General features: G+C 43.8%; 1 protein-coding gene and 1 long non-coding RNA gene across 3 annotated transcripts in view; both read left to right on the top strand.

The window, feature by feature from the left end:
• Nucleotides 1–18,731, top strand: part of SLC1A2 (solute carrier family 1 member 2) — a 112,505-nt gene that overhangs the window by 11,181 nt on the left and 82,593 nt on the right. The window lies entirely within an intron of this gene.
• Nucleotides 6,463–18,178, top strand: LOC309636925. Its single transcript, XR_014250323.1, has 2 exons — nucleotides 6,463–8,734; nucleotides 9,062–18,178. It is a non-coding gene; the product is annotated as an uncharacterized lncRNA (long non-coding RNA).

Raw genomic sequence — 18,731 nt, 5'->3', positions numbered from 1 at the left:
ACTTATTGGAGCCTATTTTGGTGTTTGGCAAACACTCTTGCTTTTCCCAGTGGTTGAGATAATGTGGGCTTCCTTCTGTGAACCAGGTCTTCCCTAGAAACGTAGACGTTTCAAGAAAGAAGGAGTACAAATTGGGAAATATAATCTGTTCATCAGAAAAACAATTGGCCCTGAAACATCTCAGGCTGGTGAAGAAAATGTGTGGGTCCCTGCACCCCAGTGCCTAACAATGAACCAGGCACATGGTTTGCTTCTCAATGAGTATGTTTTGAATGAATCAGTGAATGAATAAATGATATTCATACTTTTTCATATAGACGTTTTCTCCTTTAGATGATTGCTTAAATAACATATTAATAAGGTGTTTAGTGATGAGTTGGAAAAACTGTACCTTGTACCGAAATCATCATCCGTGATTGCATCTTGAAGAACTTAAGCACCCGGAAGTATGACACAGAGTCCTTAATGAGGATGTCTTCTGCATTCAACCCCAGACTCTTTCTAGAAGTTCCAATGTTAGCTAGCGTCTTCAGCAATCATTGCTGAAGAAATTGGTCCAGATAAAAGTCCATGCATCTCAGCTCTGCCATTTACCTGTTGTGTGGTAACTGTATTCCCCTGTGCAAGTGCACAGTAGGTGAATGACTTTATTAAGACTGTAATCAACCAGTTAATCCTGCTGCAAAAGGTCTTGGGACCAAAGATTTAAAAGCAAAAGTGTAAGTGATGTTGCACTTGGTGTGATGGAAAAGCCAGCAGGCTTGGTTTACATGATGGAAAGATATTTTCTGATATTGCTAAATATGTAAGGTGTTTGGTCCAATGCTCTACTCAGGGACTCTAGCATTTCTTATTCCTCCTGCAGCACAAAGTGTAGGTGTTACAAAGACCACCAGCTCCTCTTGTTGTTTTTCCCCTTCAAATTACTCTTTTTTTTTTTTTTCCTCCATAATTGGGAAGACAATGGCTTATGTTCATTCTGTTCTTCAATCATATCTTTTGAGTGTTTTCTATGTTTTGGGCCCAGTTTTAGGGTTTACCAGATTTGGGACAGTACTTAAATACTCTATCCTTTTACATGCTGATTTCTGTTTTTAGAAGCTCAAAAAGATGATAAAAAAATAATTATGGGACTTCCCTGGTGGCGCAGTGGTTAGGAATCCACTTGCCAATGCAGGGGACATGGGTTCGAGCCCTGGTCCAGGAAGATCCCACATGCTGCGGAGCAACTAAGCCTGTGCACCACAACTACTGAGTCTGCGCTCTAGAGCCCGCGAGCCACAACTACTGAGCCAACATGCCTAGAGCCCGTGCTCTGCAACAAGAGAAGCCACCGCAGTGAGAAGCCTGCATACCCAAAGAAGAGTAGTCCCTGCTCACCGTAACTAGAGAAAGCCTGCAAAGACCCAACGCAGCCAGAAATAAATTAATTAATTTTTAAAAAATGAGTCAAATGAAGCAGAAACTGCTGATAGCAATAATTCAGGAAATCAGAAAGAAGAGATAAAGTGTGGAAAGGTTGGATTTTGAGCAAGGACTCTATGTATTTGACACTGTGGATGATACCAAACTGTGAAAAACCTGATGCTTTTCCTTTTTCACAGTAATATAAATGACTTATTCTTTTCACATTTTGGCTCATTTCTCTCACTGTTTAAAATTAAGTCCTAAAGGTTCATTTGTTTATAGTTTCATCTTTTTAAAAAAAGGTTATTAATAATATGATCGTAAAAGTTCTGTATGCTCATTTCAGAGAACTGTTAAAATATTTAAAAGTATAATTAAGGGGGAAAAATCACCTGCAATTCCTTCAACCAGAGATAATCATTATTAGAATGAATCTTTTTCTAGTCATAATATTGGATAATATTTGAGATCATGTTATGTATCTTTAGTCTTATATCTGTTTTTTAGGCTGCCTTCCCCCTCCTCCCTTTATTAAGAAAACGAACTCAAATCATATTACTGTAAATTCCTGTTCTAACGTTCCTTCTATCCTCGTGATTTTTCTTATGTCCGTTCTTGTCTTGTACGGGCCTTGTGGAGGACCTGCTTTATGCCCAGCTGTGTGGGCAGGCGCTAGGTTGCCATATGGGAATGTGGATGAGAAATTATGTCTTTAACTGGCTTCGTTATGCTTTGCTACTGTTGCGGCATCATTTGCTTAACCTTTTCAGAGTGATTGAATGGAGATGTTCGTCATTTTCTTATTATCTAAATAGCGCTACAAATGACCATCTTTGTCTGAATTAAATTTACTTTTCTTGGACATTGTTCCCAAGATGGGGTTACCAGGCCCATGAATATAAACAGATTTATAATACTTGTTACCTCTTTCCAGAATTACTAACTCCAATTAATACTCCCACTTATGACGTCCAAATGTACTTGTTTGCACAAAGCCCCACTCCTGTCTGATTTAAGTCACTATATTTATATTTGCTGCCTTAATAAGGATCTAAAGTTAAGTTCAACAGGTTTGAATTTACTTTTGAAAACTTTTACCTTTTCATAACCGGAGGTACATGCAATGCTTGCAGAAAAAATGTGCGAATTAAAAGAGCATGTTAATTATTAACAATAAACAATACTTTACAATATGTAATGTGCTAGTAGAAAGTTAATTTCTACTAAATAATAAAATTAACATGGTACTTTATGTTGGGGAAAAGCTCTGAAAGAAAAGGATTGCTTCCATTTTCATTTTCCCTCATTTTTCTTTATCTTCTCCCCAAATTGTCAGAAATTTTACACCTCTCAATGTCATTCACCTACTTGCCCTAAATGTTTTAAGGCAAGCCTAAACAGCAAGAGAAAAGTGATATTCTAGACCTTCAGAACCAATTTGCTTTCAAGTGGCAGAGCAGGGTCCTTGAATTTCCTTGCCTCGGAAAGAAAAGACGTAATGTATTCTTGACCCAAAGTGACTGTCTTGGAATGTTAACCCCTCTCTGCTCACATCCTAACCAAAGGCATTCTGCCCAGAGCTCCAGTGGGGTCAAAGATCTCATCCCTGTACATTTTGTAGAACAAAGCAACACAAGCCCCTATTATCCCTTATTTTTAACTAATTGTTAAAAATCAATTAGTGAAACTTCCCTGGTGGCGCGGTGGTTGAGAATCCACCTGCCAATGCAGGGAACACGGGTTCGAGCCCTGGTCCGGGAGGATCCCACATGCTGCAGAGCATCTAAGCCCGCGGGCCACAACTACTGAGCCTGCGTGCCACAACTACTGAAGCCTATGTGCCTACAGCCCGTGCTCTGCAACAAGAGAAGCCACCGCAATGAGAAGCCTGCACACCCCAACGAAGAGTAGCCCCTGCTCGCTGCAACTAGAGAAAGCCCACGCGCAGCAACGAAGACCCAACGCAGTCAAAAAAAAAAATAATAATTTTAAAAAATCAATTAGTGATTTTGTATGGGTTTATTATAGGTTTGTGAGGATGAACTTGGAACAAAAATCACAGGCTGCCCCCATTTAGATGTATTTGATAGCATTCAACCCATTCAGGGATACCCAGTGTGTGACTACGTACCAGGCTGTGGGGTCTTTAGAATCACTGTGGCTGGATGGCTTACAACCCGCTCACAAGACCAAAACGACTGTTGCGGGTAGTTGGCCATGTGCTGTGTATTCCACATGATTATTTTTTTTTTTAAAAAAGAGATTGGAGTTTATTTATTTATTTATTTATTTTTTTGGGTTGTGTTGGGTCTTCGTTTCTGTGCGAGGGCTTTCTCCAGTTGTGGCAAGCGGGGGCCACTCTTCATCGCGGTGCGCGGGCCTCTCACTATCACGGCCTCTCCTGTTGCAGAGCACGAGCTCCAGACACGCAGGCTCAGTAGTTGTGGCTCACGGGCCTAGTTGCTCCGCGGCATGTGGGATCTTCCCAGACCAGGGCTCGAACCCGTGTCCCCTGCATCGGCAGGCAGATTCTCAAGCACTGCGCCACCAGGGAAGCCCCACATGATTATTTTATTTATATCTAAAAGAAAAAACAACTCTGTAGTGGGCAGTGCTATTATAATCCCGTGCCATTCTCCAGAGGAGAAAACCGAGCTGTAAAGAGTTACCTAAGCTTGTCTGGGAGACAGTCAGCCAAGGTGCTGTGTCCAGGTCTGTAACTGGCCTCACTCACTCCAGAGCCATTGCACTGACCACTCCCTGCTGATCTGCGCACACACGCAGTCAAACAAGGCCGTCAGCAGGCAGGACCCGTGGGTGCTGTCCTCCGAGTGAGCCTCTGAATGCCGCCAAGTGCTGGCCGCCGGAAATGGTGCCAGTTGTGGGAGAGAACAGGAGAGAGACAGCAGGGGTGAATGGGGTGGCGACGCGGGAGGAGGGGGTTGAGGGCCAGTAGGAGGAGGGCAGACCACCTGAGCTTTTAAAGCGAGCCCACCATGGTTGGTCTTGTCACAGACCCTCAGGCTACTGGTTGTTTTTCATCCTGAGAGTAAAGTCTACGCTTTGAACTTTTCTACCAACCAGGTGGAGGCGCGTGACCTCATACTGGTGGAAAGAGCCTGCTGCAAGGGAGAAATTCTCCCAAACACAGAGGCTTGTGTTTGGTCTTTGTCTTTCAAGCACATTTTACATCACACTCCTTCGTCTATTTGTGTTTGTTTCTATGTGTTGTGTTTTAAACTACCATGTTTCTCTGCTTCCGATACATAATCGTTTATAAGAGTTTCCATTGATTTCATAATAGCATGGGGGCGGGTAAACCTGTATTAATTATAAGACACATTCCATTTTCAGAAATATTAAAATACGGGAACAGGATGTATCTGAGAATCGAGACAATTCAGTGAATTCTGAGTAAAATTGCTGCTCCCAGAAGATGTGTCATGTTTCTGGTGGGGCTGGGCCTGTCCTCTGGTCCATATTTGTGTACGTATGGCGGTAGACAAGTGCCTTGGTATATGACGCACAACCTTAGATGTGTTGTGGTGAGGGGAGCGTGTTGTGGTTGGGGCCGAGAAGCGTGAGGAATTGCCCAGAGCTCATTCTGGGTCCTTTTCTGACATCTCTCGGGGCAGGGTTCCTTGACCTTTGCACTGTTGGCATTTGGAGCCAGCTAACTCTGTTCAGGGAGATGTTTAGCAGCATCCCCGGCCTCTGTCCGCAAGGAACACCCCTTCTCTTCAGTTGTGACAACGAGAAATGTCTGCAGATATTATAGAATTGCCCCTGGTTGAGAACCGCTGTGTTAGGGCAAAAGAGAAGCGCCTGAAACAGTGGACCAATACAGAGCCTTTGGCCACAAGCTTTCCCTTTTATTCTAGGGGGTCTCTTGTGCCAGGATACACCGATAGGACACCTCTGTCATCTGGCAGCTGATGTTGTCTTTGGCCTTTATCTGCCAAGTGGCCAGATCTGAAGGTTTCTAGGGACTCTTCTAAGTGTGAAATTTTTCTCAATGGTTGAAAGGGTTACAGGATTTGAAAGAGTATCAATAATAGCCTATCGCACCATTCCAATACCTCTGTTGAAGTTTTCCTTCCGCAAGGTTTAAAATGTATACTATTATTGCACTAAATGTTGTGGTCATATTATTTATTTATTTAACATTCATTCAAGTGAGGAGTTGGCTTATAAATGAAAGAGGAGTAAGAAAGAGTCACTAGGAGCCAGTACAGAAAAATAATAAATGCCTAAATATTATTTAACAGGCAGTGGATTAAATATCAACATGGTCCAGTGATGGTAGGAAGATGGCAAGACTTTCTTCTCTCCTGAAAGTCTAGCTCATGTACACCCTTGTAGGTGGTGATATTTGCCAAGAATTTTTGAAAGGAATTTGGAATCATCTGAGGCAAGAATTAATCATTTGTCTTCCAGCTCTCATTAGAGACACAAGTTTATTCATGAAGCAAAAAATTATTGAAATTCCTATTGTGCTCTCTTTTTTTTGTATTTTCAAAATTTTTAAAAAAATTTTATTGAAGTATAATTGATTTACAATGTTGTGTTAATTTTTGCTGTACAGCAAAGTGACTCAGTTATACATACATGTATATGTATATATATATATATATATATTCTTTTTCATATTCTTTTCCATTATGGTTGATCACAGGATATAGACTAGAGTTCCCTGTGCTATACAGTAGGACCTTGCTGTTTATCCATCCTATATATACTAGTTTGCATCTGCTAATCCTAAACTCCCAATCCGTCTCTCCCCCAGCCCCCTCCCCTTTGGCAATCACAAGTCTGTTCTCTATGTCTGTGAGTCTGTTTCTGTTTTGTAGATATGTTCATTTGTGTTGTATTTTAGATTCTACATCATATACCATCATATATCATCTACAAGTGATATCATATGGTATTTGTCTTCTTCTTTCTGACTTACTTCGCTAAGTATGATAATCTCTAGGTCCATCCATGTTGCTGCAAATGACATTATTTCATTCTTTTTATGGCTGAGTAATATTCTATTGTGTGTGTATATATATTACATCTTCTTTATCTGTTCATCTGTTGATGGACATTTAGGTTGTTTCTATGTCTTGGCTATTGTGAATAGTACTGCTATGCATTGTGCTCTTAAGTGGTGATTTAACCGTGAGGGAAAAAAGGCCCAATCCTGCCCTCGTGGCAGGTACAGTCTAGTGGAGGATGGTGGACATCAACCCATTACACGGACAAATAGGGAAGGTAGACCTGATCTTCGAGGTCAGGAAGGCTTCCTGGAGGAAGCAATATTTGATCCAGGACCAGAAGGATGAGCAGGAGTCTGCTAGGTGAGGCAGAGGCGGGGATTTGCTTCTGTACATTTGTATGAATGGCTTGAGTAGTGGAAACCTTAAGAGTAAAGAGACAAGTGAGTGAGAAAGTCAGTGCAGCTTCATCTGCTTCTATCAGAAGGTTCTTATTTATTTATTTATTTATTTTTGGCTGCATTGGGTCTTCGTTGCTGCACGCGGCCTTTCTCTAGTTGCAGTGAGCGGGGGCTACTCTTCGTTGTGGTGCTCAGGCTTCTCACTGCAGTGGCTTCTGTTGTTGCGGAGCACGGGCTCTAGGTGCACAGGCTTCAGTAGTTGTGGCACACAGACTCAGTAGTTGTGGCTCGCGGGCTCCAGAGCACAGGCTCAGTAGTTGTGGCACACAGGCTTAGTTGCTCCGCGGCATGTGGGATCTTCCCGGACCAGGGCTCGAACCCACGTCCCCTGCATTGGCAGGTGGATTCTTAACCACTGCGCCACCAGGGAAGCCCTCTCAGAAGGTTCTTAAACAGCTGCATTTACTCCATCCTAAATCATCCTTGGTTGTAATCTGCGAAAGCAATTTAATAATAGTTTTTTCAAGTAGAAACAAACACCGCAATAGATGTATATATTGAATATTATATGCAATTATATATTCCAATTTCAGAAGTTCTAAAATATTTAAAGAAAAAAAAAAGCTTATCTTAGAACCAAGGAAATAAGGCATCAAATTCAAGTGTCAGTCTCAAAATTTCACAAATCATCCAGTTTGGCACAGGATGTTATTGTACTTTATGATTTATGTGAAATTGACTTGAAGCCCTGCTCATACTCGAAGGGCCACTGAGTATCTCTTCCATGGATTCTTAGAGGCTTGCATTTCTCCAAGGCACCTCCCAATCTGAGTCCTGCTTCTGTTGAATTCTTCCTCTCCACCCTGTCACCATCTGTGCACGCTCTTTCCACCCTGCCTTCCCTCCCTGGAAGCCGTTTTGATGCCCCGCTTCCCAGGGTTCCACAGCCTTAAGGCTGCAGACACTGCAGAGGTTACTGATGGTCTGAGCGGCGAGGGAAGCGGGGTGGCTTACACTGCAGAACAACACAGCGGGTGGGATACAGTGGCACCTTTGGCATTTCTGTTCTTAGGGAAAGAGTGTGTAGTGATGTGGTTAAGAACAAAGTTTCTGAAGTCAGGCTGAGATTTTCAAAACCCACTTACTCTGTCACTTTGGGCAGATGACTGTACTTTTTGGTGCCTCAGTTTCTTCACCTGTGGAATGGGGATGAGAGTAGTACCTACCTCACAGGAAAGTTGTGGGTATAAAGTGCTTGGAAGGACATCTGGAGTAAGTGCTTTGGAAATGTTAGCTATCATTACTATCAACGTTATTATTATTGCTATTATTATTGTTATTATTATTGACGGTCCTTTGACCACCCCTACTAGCTGGGATAATCTTCATTGGCCATCTCTGCCATGCAAGCTCCCACCTCCCCACTGTGTTGATAGGACCTCTTGCTTCCTGGTCAAGATCCTCCCTTTTCCTCCCCACCCCCATCTCTTCTCCCCCACCCCCTGAATTCTCATTTACCATTTACGTCTCCTGCAGCGCTGTTTACCCATTGCATTAGCTTACTCCCAACCGTCTCAGCCTAACCCCTGGAGTGAACTGTGTCCTTTAAGGTGTATTACAAAATAAGGGCAGCTCTCATTCTCTCTCTCTTTCTCTCTCTCTCTCTCTCAGATTTGGTACAGCTCACTCTGAGATGTTTTTACAAACCTAACTGGGGATGATGTTATTAGGAGGAGAAATGTGCCAGTGCTTTGGAGAAGCGAGCTGGAGCCTGGCTGGTTCCTCAGCCACTGGAGTGGCTTCTAGAAAAACAATCTTGGCACTGGGACAAGATGAAAATGCCTTGTCTCTGTGACCTCTGAGGCTCGGCCAAGGCAGGAGTGGATAAAGAGCTAACCTGCCCCGCCTGCCAGCCAAAAATAGGCCAACTGCATCACAAGGCTGTCGGTAATTAAACCTTCCCTCTGCAGAAGGCTGTGGCTCAGACTGGAAAGGGGCCAGGGACGGGTTAAGGTAATTCACTCCCAGCCCTGACGTTCCTCTCAGCATCAGAGGCAGGCTTGGAAACCACGTAGTGCTACATGGAGGTGTAAATTTGTAACCAGGCACGATGTGTAAGCAGCCAGGTGAGGGAACATGTGCCAGTGAGGTTACTTACAGATTAACTATTCTTTGTCTTTGCTCTGAATAATGTAGACTTTTTGGGGGGTCAATAGGCTTATTTTTGTAAGTTTTTTGTTTCTTATTCTAAAGGTTAATTTGTGTTTGTTGTAGAAAGTTTGAACATAAAGGAAAGAATCAATGAGGAAATAGAATGCATCCGTCATCCTACCATTACAGCCACTGGAAACCTTTGGTACCTTTTTTTTTTTTTTGGCATCTTGATGCAATGTACGGTTTTCCTAAAATTGTGATTATATGCAGTTTTCTGTCTTGCATTCTAAAAGTACACACAGAGCACTCACAGTGATACTGTATCTCATGAGGTCACTAAATATTCCTTGAAAACCAGATGGCTTTTGGCTTATTAACCTCCTCGTGGCCGGGCTGAGTGCGGTGGAGTGGTGGCACACATGTCCACGTTGGTAGGAAAATGTGCTAGTCTGGAGTGTTCTTCAAAGTCCACAGTCCCAGGTGCCCACGTGCCATCTGTGAGAGCGGAGACGTGCTGGCCATTCAGGAGGTGGGGAAGGAATGGGAGGCTGCCCCAGCTTCCCTGGAGAACGTGTGACACAGTGAGTAGAGCCTGGGCTCCTAAGGAAAGCATTTCTGGTTTGTATTCTGTCTATGCCACTAACCAGTTGCCTGACTTTGATTAACCTACCTCACACTCTAAACCTCAGTTTTCCCATCTATAAAGTGGAACTAATGATTGATTGTATCTATTTCTTTGGGAGAGTACCTGACTCGGAGTAAGTACTCAGTAGCAATTGTTAGTATACTATTATGATTAATCTCTCAAATGAAGACTGGGTCAGCTGATTCCATTCTATGAGGATAGTGGGTAGATGGGTTCACTCTGGAAGAAAATCTCTAAAAGGAAATAAAAATGTGGGTGGGATTTAGTATGTTCTCCCAGAGAGGTGGTATGGTCAAGGTGCAAGACGATACAAAGAATGGAATTAAGGCTCCTTCCATTACGCTTTTGAGGCCATGAGTGGAGGGTGCTTCCAATGCCTGCGAGGAGGTCACCCACCCCAGGGTCGGGGTCCAGACCAGAGAGAGGCTCCAACCCCAGGCGGGCATCTTCCCAATCAGACTTGATGGAGCAGCTAAAAGTATTTAATACATCGTCGAAGGTTTTGTTGCTTCTGCCAAGCTTGTTAGGGCCTGAAATTGACACACTGGGATGACATCTTATCTTGGTGTGCCTTCGTGGAAGGATCCCCAGGTACCGGGGGTTCAGGTCTGGCTCCAGTCAAGAGCGGGGGAAGCATCTGTGGTGGCTGGAGAGGCCCGGGTTTGAAGCCCAGCTCTGCAGTAGCTATAGGACCTTGGGGAATTTTCACACCCTCAGTCTCTCTTTTCCTTCTCACTTGATCTGGTTTAAACGTTTGTACCTTGTGGGTTGTTGTGAGGATTAAAAGAGATAAAGCCTAGGACATGCCTAATGCCATGCTGGACTCACTGTAGATGCTCAATAAATGTCGATAGCATCTTCCACCCCTACACTCTGCAAGATAAAACAAGGAAGAAGAAGAGAGTCTCTTGGTTTCTCCATCTGGAAATAAGAAGGGTTGATAAGGCTTAATGGCTCACTCAGCCTCTTGGGTTTGGGAGATGTTGTCTTGTCCTCCGATTGTGAGTCCTAAAAATCAGTAGTGAGCTTCCAGTATTTGCTGGCACATCCTGGCAGGTAACCAGAGTAAATGCCACGTGCCGGGCACTGAACTGAGCCCTTTGCGTGGGTCATCCCTTTCAGAGCTTACATTCCATAAAGGAGAAAAACTGAGGCTCAGAGACATTAAGAAACTCACTCCAGGGGCTTCCCTGGTGGCACAGTGGTTAAGAATCTGCCTGCCAATGCAGGGGACACAGGTTCGAGCCCTGGTCCGGGAAGATCCCACATGCCGCGGAGCAACGAAGCCTGTGCGCCACAACTACTGAGCCTGTGTTCTAGAGCCCATGAGCCACAACTACTGAGCCTGTGTGCCACAACTACTGAAGCCTGCGTGCCTAGAGCCCGTGCTCCGCAACAAGAGAAGCCACTGCAATGAGAAGCCCGAGCACCGCAATGAAGAGTAGCCCCCATTCGCCGCAACTAGAGAAAGCCTGCACACAGTAACAGAGACCCAATGCAGCCAAAAAATAAATAAATAAAAAATAAGTATATTTAAAAAAAAAGAAAAGAAAGAAACTCACTCCAAGTTTCTTAGCTGGTAAATGGTGGAGCTGGGATTTGTACCCAGGTCTCACTACCTCTGGAGAGCTTGTTCATAACTAAAGACTTCTGTCCCCTGCTGGAAAAAATAAGTACAAAACAGACTAGAATGGCCTTTTCAATTGCTAAATTATAAGCTCCCTGAGCCCAAGGACTGTGGGTTATCCACTTCATCCCCTCCCAGGCATGCAGCAAATAGGAAACTGTGGACAGACATCCAGAAAATCTAAGCATCTGAGCCAGGCTTCCTTTAAACGAAGATGTCCTGTGAATAGTAAGTGCGTTAGATACATATCTTTGCTACGAGAGAGAGAGAGACCAGGACTTTCTCAGGTCTCTGGGTGAGTGCCCAGAGCAAAGGAGATTGCAAATCTGGAGGGGAAGGGCCTTTCCTCGCTTTCTGTTCCTCTACAAAAGGAAGGGAGGAAAAGGAACTAGGATGAAGAGGACAGCTCCATGGGTTTCAAAAGAAAAAAAACTATCTGAATTATTGATTTCTGGGCCCTGGGCGTTTGCCAGACAAGGTTTGGTGGTCTGCAGTCCACAAAAAAATCCATGTTTCTAAGGACTTATAGAAAATTGCCACTTCATCCATCATTTGATTTTTTGTTCCTAGGGTCCTGTTGGCCTTTGATTCCCTTTGCACCTTTGATTCCTTCCTGATTCTCCCTTTCAAGGTGGGCTTGGTTTTTTATAATCTTTATTTTCATCCATAGAGTCCACACCTTAATTCCGGCCTCATTCCTCACTGCCTGGGCCCCTGCAGTGCCCGCCATTCACATCCCTGCTTCCAATCTTGCTCCCTGTTTCTCCCAGATTCTCCTCTCACATTGTTCCGCTTGTTCCTGAACTTTGCCCTTCCTGTCCTGCCTCCGAGATTTTGCCCTCCATTTCCTCTGCCAGATGCCTGTCTCCCCTTCTCTATCCCTATCGAATGTCTACCTACAGCCTTCCAAACTGAGCCCACACTCTTCTTTCTCCTTTGTGACTCTGTTCCAACTGTCCCATCCATCTCTTTGTAACCCCGGTAGCACTGATGCGTGTGTGCATCGTTCCTTTGGCAGTTAATCATGTGCTTCCTTCCTCCCCATTTATTCAGGAGTTCTTTAAGTGTCTGTCTTATTACTGAGTCTCTACTACATACAAGACACTCAGCTGAGGGTTGAGGGACAGCAAAGAGGATTATAGGGTTTGCTCATCAATAAATACTTGAGGGAAGACCCCCAGAAATGGCTGTTCATTGGCTCAGCCCATTGCTAGAAGTTCTTTCACCAACCGCAGGGGGAGGCCAAGCTGGGCGTGTCTCTGCTTTTGACATTCCACAAGTCTCCTTTGCAGAAGCAGATGCCTGGGGAATGCTTTGGTGTCAGCCTGGATTCACAGGCATGTTCCTAGTGAGGCCGTGCCCATCAATTCCAGAATTTATCAGCTATGTTAGTAACGCCTCTTGCAGGGCAAGGCATGGACGCTGTCCGTTGGCTGGGTACTTTCCCTGAATGAGGACAACCTCAGCTCAACCCAAGAGGAGCCCAGACTGTCACAGGGCGTTTGACCCCTGGCAGGGTCAGCATGGAAAGCTGGCTTCGGAGGAAGAAGCCCCTCCTGCCACCCCTGCATTCCGAAAGCTCACAGCACCCAGCTTCTTTGTCGTCATTGTCCTTAGGAACAAATGAGTGTGATCATTTATTTAACAAACATTTGCTGAGCACAGTGACCTCTGTTCCCTAGCGCCTACCTGGCACAAAGATAAATATGACAGTCTCTGCTCTAAATGAGCCTACATCTAAGAAATAAAGTGTGTGCAAATTACTGAGGGAAAGATGGCAAATATGGGCACTCAATTATGTGTCCATGGCAGACATTTCTAATCGATCATAGAACTCATTCACTTTGAATCTGGATTGAGCTTCAGAATCCTTCTCAATACATTGCTCCAGGCAGCCACTATTTTTGACTTGGATTTTGCCCAAAAGTTGATTGGCTTGTGATCCATTCTTATCTTTAAGGTGGTCTAAAGGCCACTGAGATAGAGGAAGGAAGGCTCATTGTATTGAGTTACTGTGTCTGTCGGTTTAGTGGGAGTGCTCAAAAGTAACGCTGCTTTTGGGGAGGCCCCTTAAGATCGCTCCTCCTGACACCTTCTTGCTTCTCCTGGTCTCTCATGACTCCTTTCTGCCTGCGTTTTGGAGGATTCTTCTTCCTCCTCTTTCCCCATGAGATTCAACTCTCATGCTTTTTAAGGTCTGTGTTCTTGCCTGTTCTCTCACTTGGAGAGCTAATTAAAGTGGTTAACTCCCAAATCTTTATCTTCAGATACATCTTTTCCCTGAGTCTCCCCTCCTTCCTTTGGCATTGGAGCACCGGTGTGACCTGAGCCTATTTCTCTTTCCCACTCCCTCCCCAGCCCCTGCCCCTTGCCTCCAGAACCTCTGCTGGGAGCACCTGGGTCCAAGTCCCGTGGAGTCAGCCGTGGGGCGTCCTGCCCCCCTTCTCTGCTTGGTCACGTCTTATCCAGCCTCTGAGTCTCAGCTGAACTGTCACTTCACCTGGAAAGTCATACCCAACTTCTTTATGATTTCAGAAGAGCACCACAGCCTGAGATTCTTATTATCTTACTCTTTCAGGCATTCAACAAACAGCCGCTAACCTCCTCCTTTGAGTCTGCAGTGAATACAGTACAAAACTGCCCTCAAGGAGCTTAGAGTCTGGCCACACTCCTGCTGCTAGTTCTTCTTATTCACATGTCATGTCTCTGCCACTAGACCAAACCCCTTGTGGTCACTGTGTCCCCACCGTCCTGTACATACAGTTGATGTTCTCCACATCCTGAGTGGACTGAAAAGTGGCCTCTTTTCCTTTTTGGTTTGCTGTCAACTCCATTGAATATGTGGTCCTCAGGGAAGCTCACAGAGGGTTGGAGGGCTGGCAGGAGAAGGAACAGCCCGTGGAGGCTGGACCCCAGAGCAGTGGGAGCTGGGGTAGAGATGGACACCTCAAATGGAAAGCAGTTAGGATTAAAATGCCTTAAGAACAAGGTCTGGGTTTGAATTCCAGCTCTTCTCCTTAATAACTAAGAGATGTTGGCAAGTTACTTAATTTCTCTTTGCCTTGGTTTTCTCATCTGCAAAATGGGTCTTAAAATAATGTCACCCCTATAGCGTAGCTGTGAGGTTTAAATGAGTAAATGGGTTTAAATGAGCGTAAAGCACTGAAAACAATGCTTGGTATACGCACTGGCTATTACTTAGACTTTCCTGGCAATGGGATTTACTGGGGATTTTCTTTTTGATATCTTTCTGTAAACAAAGTGCATATTATTTATGTAATCTGAAAAACAGACAAAATTATTTTTTTAAGAGACAAGGAAAGACTCTGGTGGGTAAGGGGGTCATAGTTAGCCCTGCTAGCCCCTGCTCCTTGCCCCGTGTGTGTATTTCTTGGTGCACTTCGTGTAGGAGAGGTAAGCTTCAATCCCCCTGTCTCCTGTCTGTCCCCGTTGGTCCCTCCTAGTCCTAAGAGTTTCACAGTGTAAAGCTCCAACCTTCCTGGATGCTGTCATGATTGATGCCCAGAAGTCTTGCATGGAGAAAAGGAATGAAATCACCCAAGGGTTCCCTCGCAGAGAGAATTCGCTGATCAACGTAGTGGCAGGCGCACCAGGCCGGGGTGGGGTCCTCAGGACGGGGCAGAGGGCTCCAAGAGCGGGAAGGTGTGTGTAACGCCGAGCGGAGAAAGGAAGGAGGGCCAGACTCACGTTTGCAAAAGCAGGAGCCAAGTCCACACGTTTTATGAAGTGTTTTATGGTGAAGCTATAATTGGAACCCTGGTATTTAGCAAGAATCATTAGGTGTGATGGTCTTAACACTGAGAGTCCTGTGGGGACCTGAGAGAAACTGGCAGGGGAAACAGGCAAAGTAAGCATCACGGAGTGGGTTGCTTGGATTCAGCACGCTGCTTAAATCTGCCTATTTATTGTTTTTTTAATTACTGTTATCAATTTTTTTACTCTGGGGCATTCAAAACTCAACTTAGAGACAAACCAGGAATATTTGTCAGTTACTTGCTGTCTCTCTGAAACAGAGCTGCTAAGCCTAATTGAATGGTTCGATTCTCTTACTATTATACCTTCTGGAGACTAAAAGTGCCTCTGGGTCACTTCCAACTCAGAAGGCAGTGGAATCGGATCCAATCAGAGTGCTCAGGACCCAGAAGTCTTTCCCTGTACGGAGAGGGGGCAGTGAGCAAGCCTACGACTGATCCTGTTCATCGTTTGCCCCAGGTTAATTTCTCAGTCCCCCAAGATGGGGGAAGGGCCTCCCATCCCTTTGGAAATTCAGAACCAGCAGGTTGTCTGAAGAAGGAATTCATCTCCTCTTTGACTCTTTCATCCCATGAGGGATGGCAGCCATGATTCAGCCATTTGGAGCCACACTAGGTCCAAAGCAACCATCTTCAATGGTTGGAGTAGAATAGAGTTTCTTAACTGGAGTCCATGGACAAAAGGCTCCAGGGGTCTTGGGGTAAGGAAAATGTTTCTGTATGTGCATTTTCAGGGGGAAACTTCTTGAATTGCATCAAACATGTGCTTACAGAATTTGCCTGTGTGCATGACGGTGAGGAAATCCTCCTTGCTGTTTTTAGAATTCACCACCTTGCCTGCTTCAGGGCCTTTGCACTTGCTGTTCTCACTCTCAGAATACATTTCCCAGGGATTCCACATGGTCACCCTTACTTTCTTCAAGTCACTGATTAAATGTCCCCTCCTGACCCCCTTATATAAAATAGTCCCCCATCACTCTCTGTCCCACCCACCATTACATCACTCCATTGTTTTTTCACAGTACTTTACAGTACTTATTACCATATGACATAATTATTTGTTTATGACCTCACTCTTTGTGAGCCTCTATTGTGTTCACTGATCTTTCTGTGGTATGTAGAATAGTGCCAAGCCCAGAGTACATGCTCAGTAAATATCTTCTGAATGGATGAGTAAATGAACAAATTAATAACTTTGATCATATTTGGGTCTCAGATGTAAAAAGTATTTTTTAAATGATGGAAAATGAACGTCTGAGTTCTTTTTAAAAAAATTTTATTGAAATATAGTTGATCCACAATTCTGTGCTAGTTTCAGGTGTACAGCAAAGCAATTCAGTTACACACATATATATATAAACATATGTATTCTTTTTTTACATTCTCTTCCATTATAGGTTATTACAAGACATTGACTATAGGTCCCTGTGCTATACAGTAGATTCCTGTTGGCCATCCATTTTATACACAGTAGTGCGTGTATCCCAATCCCAAACTCCTGATTTATCCCTCCCCCCGTCCGGAGCAACCACGAGTCTGCTCTCAAAGTCCGTGAGTCTATCTCCATCCCACAAATAAGTTCACCTGCATCACTTGCCTAGACTTGCCACACAAGCAATACTACATGAAATCCATCCTGCTCTGTCTGGCCCACACCACCCAGCACGATAATCTCCAGGGCCATCCATGTCACTGCAAATGGCATCATTCCACTCCTTTGCATAGCTGAGCAATATTCCACCGCACACACACACCGCAACCTCCCCTCCATCCATCCCTCGATGGTTACCCAGGCTGCCTTCACGTCCTGGCCACTGCAAACGGTGCTGCTGTGAACTCCGCCATCTGAGTTCTTAGCGGGGCCACTTCTCAGCCATGTACCTTGGGTTTCAAGAATTTCATCTTCTGTGAAATGATCACCTGGGCACTGCAATGGATATTTAGGCAGAAGCCTTCTAGAGGTTTCACAGTGTTGGTGCATCTATCATTGATTTCATCAGTCCTTCGAAATTGCCAGATCTTTGTGTGTGTGTGTGTATGTGTGTGCGTGTATGTGTGTCAAAATGAAGGGGTCAGATCTTGGTGCACCGATATTATTATTATTATTGATTGTTATTATTCTGGTGCACAGATAATGGGTTACCCCCCGTGAAGTTGGAGTGCTGACATTACAGACACATCACCGTGGTTGTTGTGACTTGCCTGAGTCCTTACTATGTGTGAGGGCGGGACAGTGTGAAAGTCTCACTTGCAAGCTGCAGCCCTATCCTAGAATCATTATTATTACATTCTGGGGAAGATGTCCCAGTGTTGAACGTAAGTGGCCAGGACCAGTTTGGGGCTAGTATTTTCTGATACATGAACTGCTGTGTGAATGGGATGCAACTGCCTCTGTTACTGGCCAAGGAAAAGTGGAATGCAGACTAGGAAAAGAGATTCTGCATTTTCCTCTAATTTTAAAGAAGATAAAAGGTACCCAGTTTTCCAGGAAGTGCATTTCCTCTGGTCCTTCTGGACAGGTTATTTGTTTTGTTTCTTGGGCATAAACCTCAGAATCATTTCGGACTTAAGGTTATCTTTTGTCAATATCTGTGTTGGGTGAGCTTGGAAGTAAATTCAGCACAAAGGGCTTATGACCCCCCTGATAACTCCTTTCTAAAGGACAGCTTCTAAATTTTGTCTTTTAAAAAGTTAATACTTACCTGCATTAAAAAATTTTATGTCCTCTTCAAAACATTTTAGATGACTGATTCACCATTCCTCAAAATAAATTTTAATTATAGAGCATGACACATGACTTTTTTAAAAAGTCTAAACCTACACACAAAAAAAGCCTGCAAAAAATATGTATACACACGCCTGCCTCGAAAACCCTCTTTTATTCCCAGAGTTAAACCCTGAGAGTATTTTTTTGCTTCTCCTTCCAGAATTTTTCTCCATGCATTATAAATGTGCATTATAAATGTATAAAATTTTCACATATTTATATCTTGGAGATTTTTCCAAATAGTGATACGTCATCCTTTTTAACAGGTACATAGTCTTTCATTGCATCAAAGTGTATCAGAATTTATTCAACCGTTACATATTGATGGAATTTAGGTTACTTCACAGGCTTTACTATTATAAACAATTCAGCAAAGAATGTACATCTTTGAGCACAGCCATACACATTTCTCTAGGACAGATATTAAGAAAAAAATATTTCCGGGGTGGGGGTCAAAGGGTATTGCACACTTTTAATTTTGATAGAAATTACCACATCAACCCTCCCTCCACCCTGCCTTACCAATCTAGACTCCCATGTTAAATTTTCCCATGTCCTTGCCGATCCTAGATGTTATAACTTTAAAATGTTTTGTCAATTTGATGTGCAAAGCTGCTGTTTTCCTTTGCTGTGCCGTGATTTCCAAGGTGACTGAGAATCTTTTTGTCAGTTGCTTGTGATACTCCCTAGGTTGGTGGGTTTTTAACATGGTTTTCAAATATTTTCGTTAATAAGACTATTTCAGAAATGCCTCTCCTCCAGGGCTGACACTCAGTTGGTAGTTAAAATGTTGAAATATTTTGCAAAAACAACCGGCTTTTACCATATGTGTATTGATAGCGATGTGAAAGTGATTTGGAGGTATAAAGCATTTTCTGATCTGGAAGTCAATATGGAATCATAGCTTGGGTTATGTTATATACTTTAATAACCCTGAAAACGCAGAATCCTATGGAAAGGAATATGTTGGTGTACAT

Source organism: Balaenoptera physalus (assembly GCF_965194825.1).
Source record: "Balaenoptera physalus genome assembly, chromosome: 10".
In the NCBI taxonomy this organism is placed as follows: Eukaryota; Metazoa; Chordata; class Mammalia; order Artiodactyla; family Balaenopteridae; genus Balaenoptera; species Balaenoptera physalus.
Note: the sequence above shows the minus strand (reverse complement) of the source record. Positions and strands in the feature narration are given on the sequence as shown.